The sequence below is a fragment of the Dendrobium catenatum genome, unplaced genomic scaffold (assembly GCF_001605985.2).
Source record: "Dendrobium catenatum unplaced genomic scaffold, ASM160598v2 fragScaff_scaffold_880, whole genome shotgun sequence".
Classification (NCBI taxonomy): domain Eukaryota; kingdom Viridiplantae; phylum Streptophyta; class Magnoliopsida; order Asparagales; family Orchidaceae; genus Dendrobium; species Dendrobium catenatum.
Genome location: NW_021319342.1, coordinates 1,820,777 through 1,827,708, shown reverse-complemented (window position 1 = coordinate 1,827,708; position 6,932 = coordinate 1,820,777).

Sequence of the window (6,932 nt, the reverse complement as noted above, 5' to 3'; positions counted from 1 at the left end):
TTACATCTTAATTTTGTTCAAAAACATAGTAAGAAATGAATTAACCGCACTAAGATCTAAGAAGGTTGGAAATTTGAATTTTATCAACCCTTGCTAAGGCTCTTTATAGGTTAAAGTTCTTTTTAAATAAAAAATCTAATTAAAAAAAGAATTATAGAAGAAAAATATCTTTTTCAATCTTCTTATATAAAATACATCTAATAGAATATCAATATAAAAATGGTGAGTCAGGAATCATAATTTTCAAACTCAAGTTTCAAAAGTATCATTTAGATACATGGGTTTTCTAAGATTTAAAAATACAATAAAGTTAATTTAACTTATCGTGGGCTCATTTTATACATATTTATCAGTTTTTTGCACACTTTGCATATCTTTTTATTTTTTATACACTTTTATGCATCTTTCAATCTTGGCATACATTTCGCATCATTTTATTTTGGGCTCATTTTGGGCCTCTTTTTATTTTTGCAACAATACTTCCCTTCTTAATCTTTAAAGACTCAAAGCAAATTCGATCTAATATGAAGTGGATTCATCATCTTGCAAAAAGATTCATATGAGATAGTAGAAATGCAGAATGATAAAAAGATTTAATTTCAAAGTACAATTCTTAAATTGATATAGTTTTTTATTCAAAAGAGCAATAGTTTGACTAAGGAAATGAGAAGGAGAGACATAATCACAAATTTCCTCCCTTTAAAAACTTAGAAAAGTCAATCACCAATTACTTAAAATTTTTAGATAAAAAGGAGGTAAAATTTTTTAGAGAAGTAAATTGATTCTCTTATACAAATATAACAAGATAAGTGATTTATTTGTGTTGATTAGAGATAAATCTCAAAAAAAATATATGAAAATTAAAATAAAATGATTAGAAATAACAAAAAACATCAAAAATATCACCAAAAAAAAATATTTATTGAACAAAGTAAAATAAAGAACATATACACATGCATTAACTACAACATATAAACACACAAATAAAATTTGATACCTCATTATTTGGCTCTTGATCTGATGATTCAGAAACTAGGTCTGTCTAGAAGATTTTTTATTTTTATCATTTTCCTTTATTGCATTTTATTTATTTTTATTATTTTACTGGAACAGTTTTTGAATTAGGGCATTCATTTTTCGTATGTTTGGATTTCCTACACCCAAAGTAAATATTATCAGAAGAAATCTTAGCATTATTATTATTTTTATCTTTGTTTATCTTTTGTTAATGCTAATGTTTATGGATTAATAGTTTTCAAATTTATTTGTTATTGAGGTTATCTCCTTTCTCTCATTATTTACTAAGACATTCTTATTCAGCTCTTCAAATTTTAGCAATATTATTTCACATGCATCCAAACATCTTTGTCCCAAATTTTTCTTGTAGATAATGAGTGATCCAATCAAATTATTAATAGAATATTCATTAAAAATATTTGATTCATAAATATTAATGATTTTGGCATAAAACTTATCAAGTAGACAATGTAGAATTTTATTAACTTTTTTAAAGTTTGAAAATTTTTTACCTAAGGCGTGTAATGGTATCACTATTTGAGTAAATCTAGTATATATGTCTAGAATAGTCTCATAAGATTTCATGCAAAATAATTCATATTTTTGATTAAAATATTCAACCTAGATTGCTTGACTTCACTAGTACCTTTATATGTAGTGTGTAATTTATCCCAAATTTTCTTGCCACTAGTGCATATGGTTATTAATATATAATTTTTAGAATACAAAGCATAAAAAAAATAATTCAAGTATTTAGCATTCAATTAAGTACTGATTTATCCTATTATATTTTATTTAGTAAAAGGAATATCAATTTTGACTCCATCTATAATACATGATGGTACATAATAACTATTTTTGGATCATATGCTACATTCGATAATTAATTGACTGTAAGAAAATAGACATGTGAATTTTCTAAAAATAAAAAAAAATGTTTTCAAATAAAGGTGATCATGTGATTGAATATTCTTCCATAATGTTATAATTTCCAAAGTTAGCCATTGACTGTTTTCAAAAGTTTTCTAAAAGTTAATTTATGAATCTCGTTCTTATACCACTTGAAAGTGCACTGATACCACTTGAAAGTTCATAAGGGATGTTAAATCCTAAAGATATAGTCCTGAGTTTAACCAAGATGGGGGTGAATTAGTATTTAAAAAATTCTTTAACGATGAAGAAAAAACTTTTTATAACTTGATGTATAAATAAATTAAATTCACAATAAAAAGATAAATTAATATTTTTCACCCATGCAGTCAATCGCAAGAAAAATAAATACTGAAATAATAAAAAGAAAGAATACATCAGATTTATAGTGGTTCAGTCTAACCTGACCTACGTCCACTCCCTCGAGGCACCATCCGAGTATTACACTAAAACTTTTTAGTCTATCTCCTTTTTCCTCTGTAATAAGGTGTAGAAAACCTTACGAAAGGTTTCCACTAACCCGATGAGGGGACCAAAACTCCTTTCACAGACATAGAATCTTGACTCCTTTTTTCTCCCTCTAGGAGATGGTAGAGAACCACGGATCCTTTTCACCTTTCTCGGTGTGGTGGAGTAGTCGGGTCTTTTGACACCAAATATATATTTTTCTTTCCAAAACATCCCTCAAGACGTACCTTGAATCTAATGGTACTAAGGCACAAGCTTGCCGGAACAACCGTGTAAAATCCCCTCCACACTCCCTTGAAACCCCCTCCAAGAATCTTCTCCCTCTCAAACTCCACCCTTTTCTCTCTCCCTTTCAAGTTTTCTCTGAAAGAAAGAATACATAATGGCTGCCAAAGACACTTATCAAGTATCTTGACAAAGCTTAAATAGAGAGCTTTGAAAAACCCTAAAAATTCAATTCTACCGACAATGATCGTGAAGTATAATCCTGAGCTTGTTCTATATAATTAGTACAAAATAAGCCTTTCACTACAGGAAAATCATTCATTACTGGCGATCTGTACCGGCGGTTACTACTTATTTTCCAACAATTTTAAAAAATATCGGTAGCTTATCAGCGATTTAAAAACCACCAGAAAAAATGGCACCATAACCTTTACCGGTTTAAATGGCGCTGAAAAAAATTGCAGTTATTACTTATTTTCTGCCTGTTTAAAAGGCTTATCGGCAGTTTAAAAATCGGTGGTTACACCGCCGAGTAAACCGCCATTAATAATGTTGCAAACTTGGCTTCATGGATTGTGATTTTGATGTTAGCAAACACTTTGACTACCTTTTTCTACTGACATTTCAGGGCCAAGAGATCAGACGACAAACGGAGCCAGCTCAAGATTGGGTAGATTAGGTCTGAGTCAGTCTGTATTTTTTCTTTTTCCTTTCTTGAGTCCATTGTAATCTTGTGAAATATCTGATGCTAAGTAACCCTACAAACACACTTGAGTGATTTAGAATTTTTATTTTTACTCACTGTTAACCTCTGCATAAATCATACAAAAGAGGAGATGAGCCAAAATCCAGCATACATACCTTGCACCCGTTGAGTCCCCGAAATCTCGCTGAATTCGGCGCCGCTTGCGTCTCATCTCCACAAATACTGCAAAAATCCCGCTACTAGCTACAGGACTATTCTCTGTAAACGGCACCGAAATCCCGCCCGAAATCCTGCTGGAGCCGCTGGACTCGCGTCTCTTCCCAGATTTCCTGCGATGTCGCCTCATTCGAACGACCACGGGCATCATTAAATAGAATCCGCGGGCTCTCTCACACGGCTGCTTCTTCCATTCGCTACCCACACGACACTCTCTCATTCATTTCTAACGTAGCTCCTCTTCTAGAATCCAGTCTTCCTCTCCCACTGCTGCTCTCTCCCGACCGATTCTTCCCCTCTCCCGACCTCCTCAGGCCACCGACTCCAAAGCCACAGAAATCCCAAACTCCCATCGCCTCCTCCCTCTAAGACCGAAGCTCCCTTCCTCTTGCTTTGATCCTCTGCCGAATCCCCACGTAAGCCGAGAGAGAGAGAGAAAGTGAGAGGGAGAGAGAGATAGGAGAGAACCTCACACCTGTCCGATCCGACGCCAAGCTCGTCGACACCTTCCCCCTTCCTCTCCGACCAAATTCCGCCATCTCCACACCTCCTCCCTCCGACTTCCCCTTCCTGTCGAAAGAAGTTACGACATTTCAGTCGGACGCAAGAAAGTGGGCAATAGCTGTGGCCAGTAAGTGTTAAATTCTCCCTCTCGCGGTGCTCTGTCGCCCAAACCTCCAAAACAGAGTTCTCTTGTTAAGGTTTTTTTTTGATAGTGATGCATTTTTTTTAATAATTATAGTTAATTAGTATTTAATTATAAGTTAATTATTTATTATTTAAATTAGTTATCATTTAATTATATATTATTTAATAAAATTAATCTAATTAAATTAGTTATTTTAATTAGAATTAATTATTTAAAGAAATTAGCATAATTGATTAAGTTCAATTATGATTAATTTTTATTTAATTAATTACTAATTTATATATTAATTATAATTAATTAGTTAGATTATAATTAAGTATTTAATATTAATTAATTAAACTTAATTATATTAATATAATTATTATTATTAATTATAATTAATTAAAAAAAGAGAGAAAAGAGAACTCTCTCACCTCGATCCTTGTGCCGACATCTACGCACCCCGCGCAGGTATAAAATTTTTAAACCCTAAAACTCCGAGAACTTCATTCACACATTCGTCGAGATAAAATGACAATATGCATGCTTTTCTTTTGAGCGTGGGGGAGGGAGTGCGTCCCGTACCTTGCGACGAAGCGGGTAATCACCTAAATTCCTTCTTCGAAGTCTTATCGCTTGGAAACCCCATCTATGCACGCTTATTAGCGTGGTGGATGGATCCCAGTGCGATGCGCACGACGAAGCGAGAATACCCATAAAGTACCCATTGCTGGGAAAATAACTGCCTTGCTTACAAAATTATTTCAAAATAAAAAAAAAATGCTTATTTTGCCAAAAAATACCCATGCACGCTTTTCTTAATGTGTGGGGATCGAAAAATTACAAAGCCACCGGTGTCCTCGAAGAGGATATCTACCATGCACGCTTTTTTTAGCGTGGTGAGGAAAGGCCCAGTTTTCCGTAGTTTTCCCCCTAACCGGGGGACGCCTCGAAAGCGCGCCGAAATTTGCATGGTGAAACGCAAATACTACATTTGATCTGCATTGAACTAAGAGAATAATTGAGACTTGGACTTAGAATTGCACTCGGATGACATGCCTCAAGAACAATGAGTGATTGGACTTGTGAACTTAATGCATAAAGCTCAAAATCTAAAACGAAACCAAGCTTAATTTAAAATCAAAATGACTTCAATGAAAACTCTGATAAAAGATACAAGTTGACCACTTGGAACATCATATTAGAACTTGAACCAGTTGACAACACTTGGCTTGAACTTCAAATGAAATTGAAACTGACCCAAGCAAGAATGATTGGACATTAAGCCGACAAGGCTGGACTTGAAAAATATAAGAGAACTGCACTCGAAACCATTATGAACTCAAAAGAGACTATGCACTAGAACTTTGACTCTACAGACACGAGGGGGACCTATAAGCAACAAATTAAATTTAAGCATGAACTTGAATTGAAGCACTGTTGTTGACTGTGAACGTTGCATTTTGAGTTCATTTGATTCAAATCAGTTGAACTTGATTTGAATGATGAATCAAGTCCAACTGGAATATAAGGTTGTCACTTATTTAGGTAAAGTACTCATTAAATGTCATGCAAATAAGTGAAGATTTCATGCACAAATTCATTTCAAACTTGACAAGAAATTCTTTGTATGATTGATTTGATTTACAACACCATTCAATCATGCTTACAAAGAGTAGAGGTTGAGCATAGTCGTGTGAGTATTGTACAATGTGTGATGGCGCATCCATCCAAATGTTAGCACAACAAAGTGAATGAGCTAAATCTTACATACCAAACACAGAATTGTAGTGACTTCATAGAGGATGAATCTTTATGACAATAGAAGCTTGGTGTACAAATGAATGTGATAGCTCTCCAATCGGAACGAGTGAAGGATGTGAGTTGTCACTTATGAATAAGTGATGTGGAAAACATGCTACAAACACATTTAAATGGTGTACAACAATTCCCTGTGAACAGTAACTTATGATGATTAAGATTTTCATATCTCACCCACAAGCAACAATCAATAGAAATCATGAGAAATGTGACAATGTGCTTACAAGCAATGGAAATTGAAAAGTATATATAGTTGATGACAGGAAAGTATTGATAATGCAAGTTCACTATGCATGCTACAAGTTATTTCTAAGGAGGACGAATGATTTGTAATGTTCGTTATGAATTACACACAATCAAGAGAAGTGGCAAAGTGAGCAAAACACATAAGAAACATAATAAGTATGAATAAATGCAAGTAGTGCCCGAAGATCTGCAATCCATACAAATCCTCTACGAATACAAATGTATGTACAACATCCATCAAAGGGTAGATGCATAAAGACTACAGTAAATGCAGTATCCTGTAGTCAACTTCAGTCTAACGATGAATATCTACCTCCAACAGTAATGGTCGTATTGCAAAGACCAAAACCACAGCATAATGCATAAAGACTACAAGTTCCTACGAGCTTCTACAACTAAAGTAGGAGATTAGTTAGTGCACTACAATCCACCTGTAGAAAGCAACAAGTAGTGCACGACAGTCTACCTGTACGAAGCAGCAAATAACTCAATTCAGAAGCTGCTACGCCACGCCACTGGATCTGCAACCTCCGTACAAACAGATAGAAGGCGTCTATAAATACTTTCAAAATACCCTCGCACGTGCACTACAGTTTGTATACATATAGGTACACGAAAAAGGGTAAGAGAAATTAGGAAACCCGCATGGGCCCCGACGAGCGTGTTATTGGTACA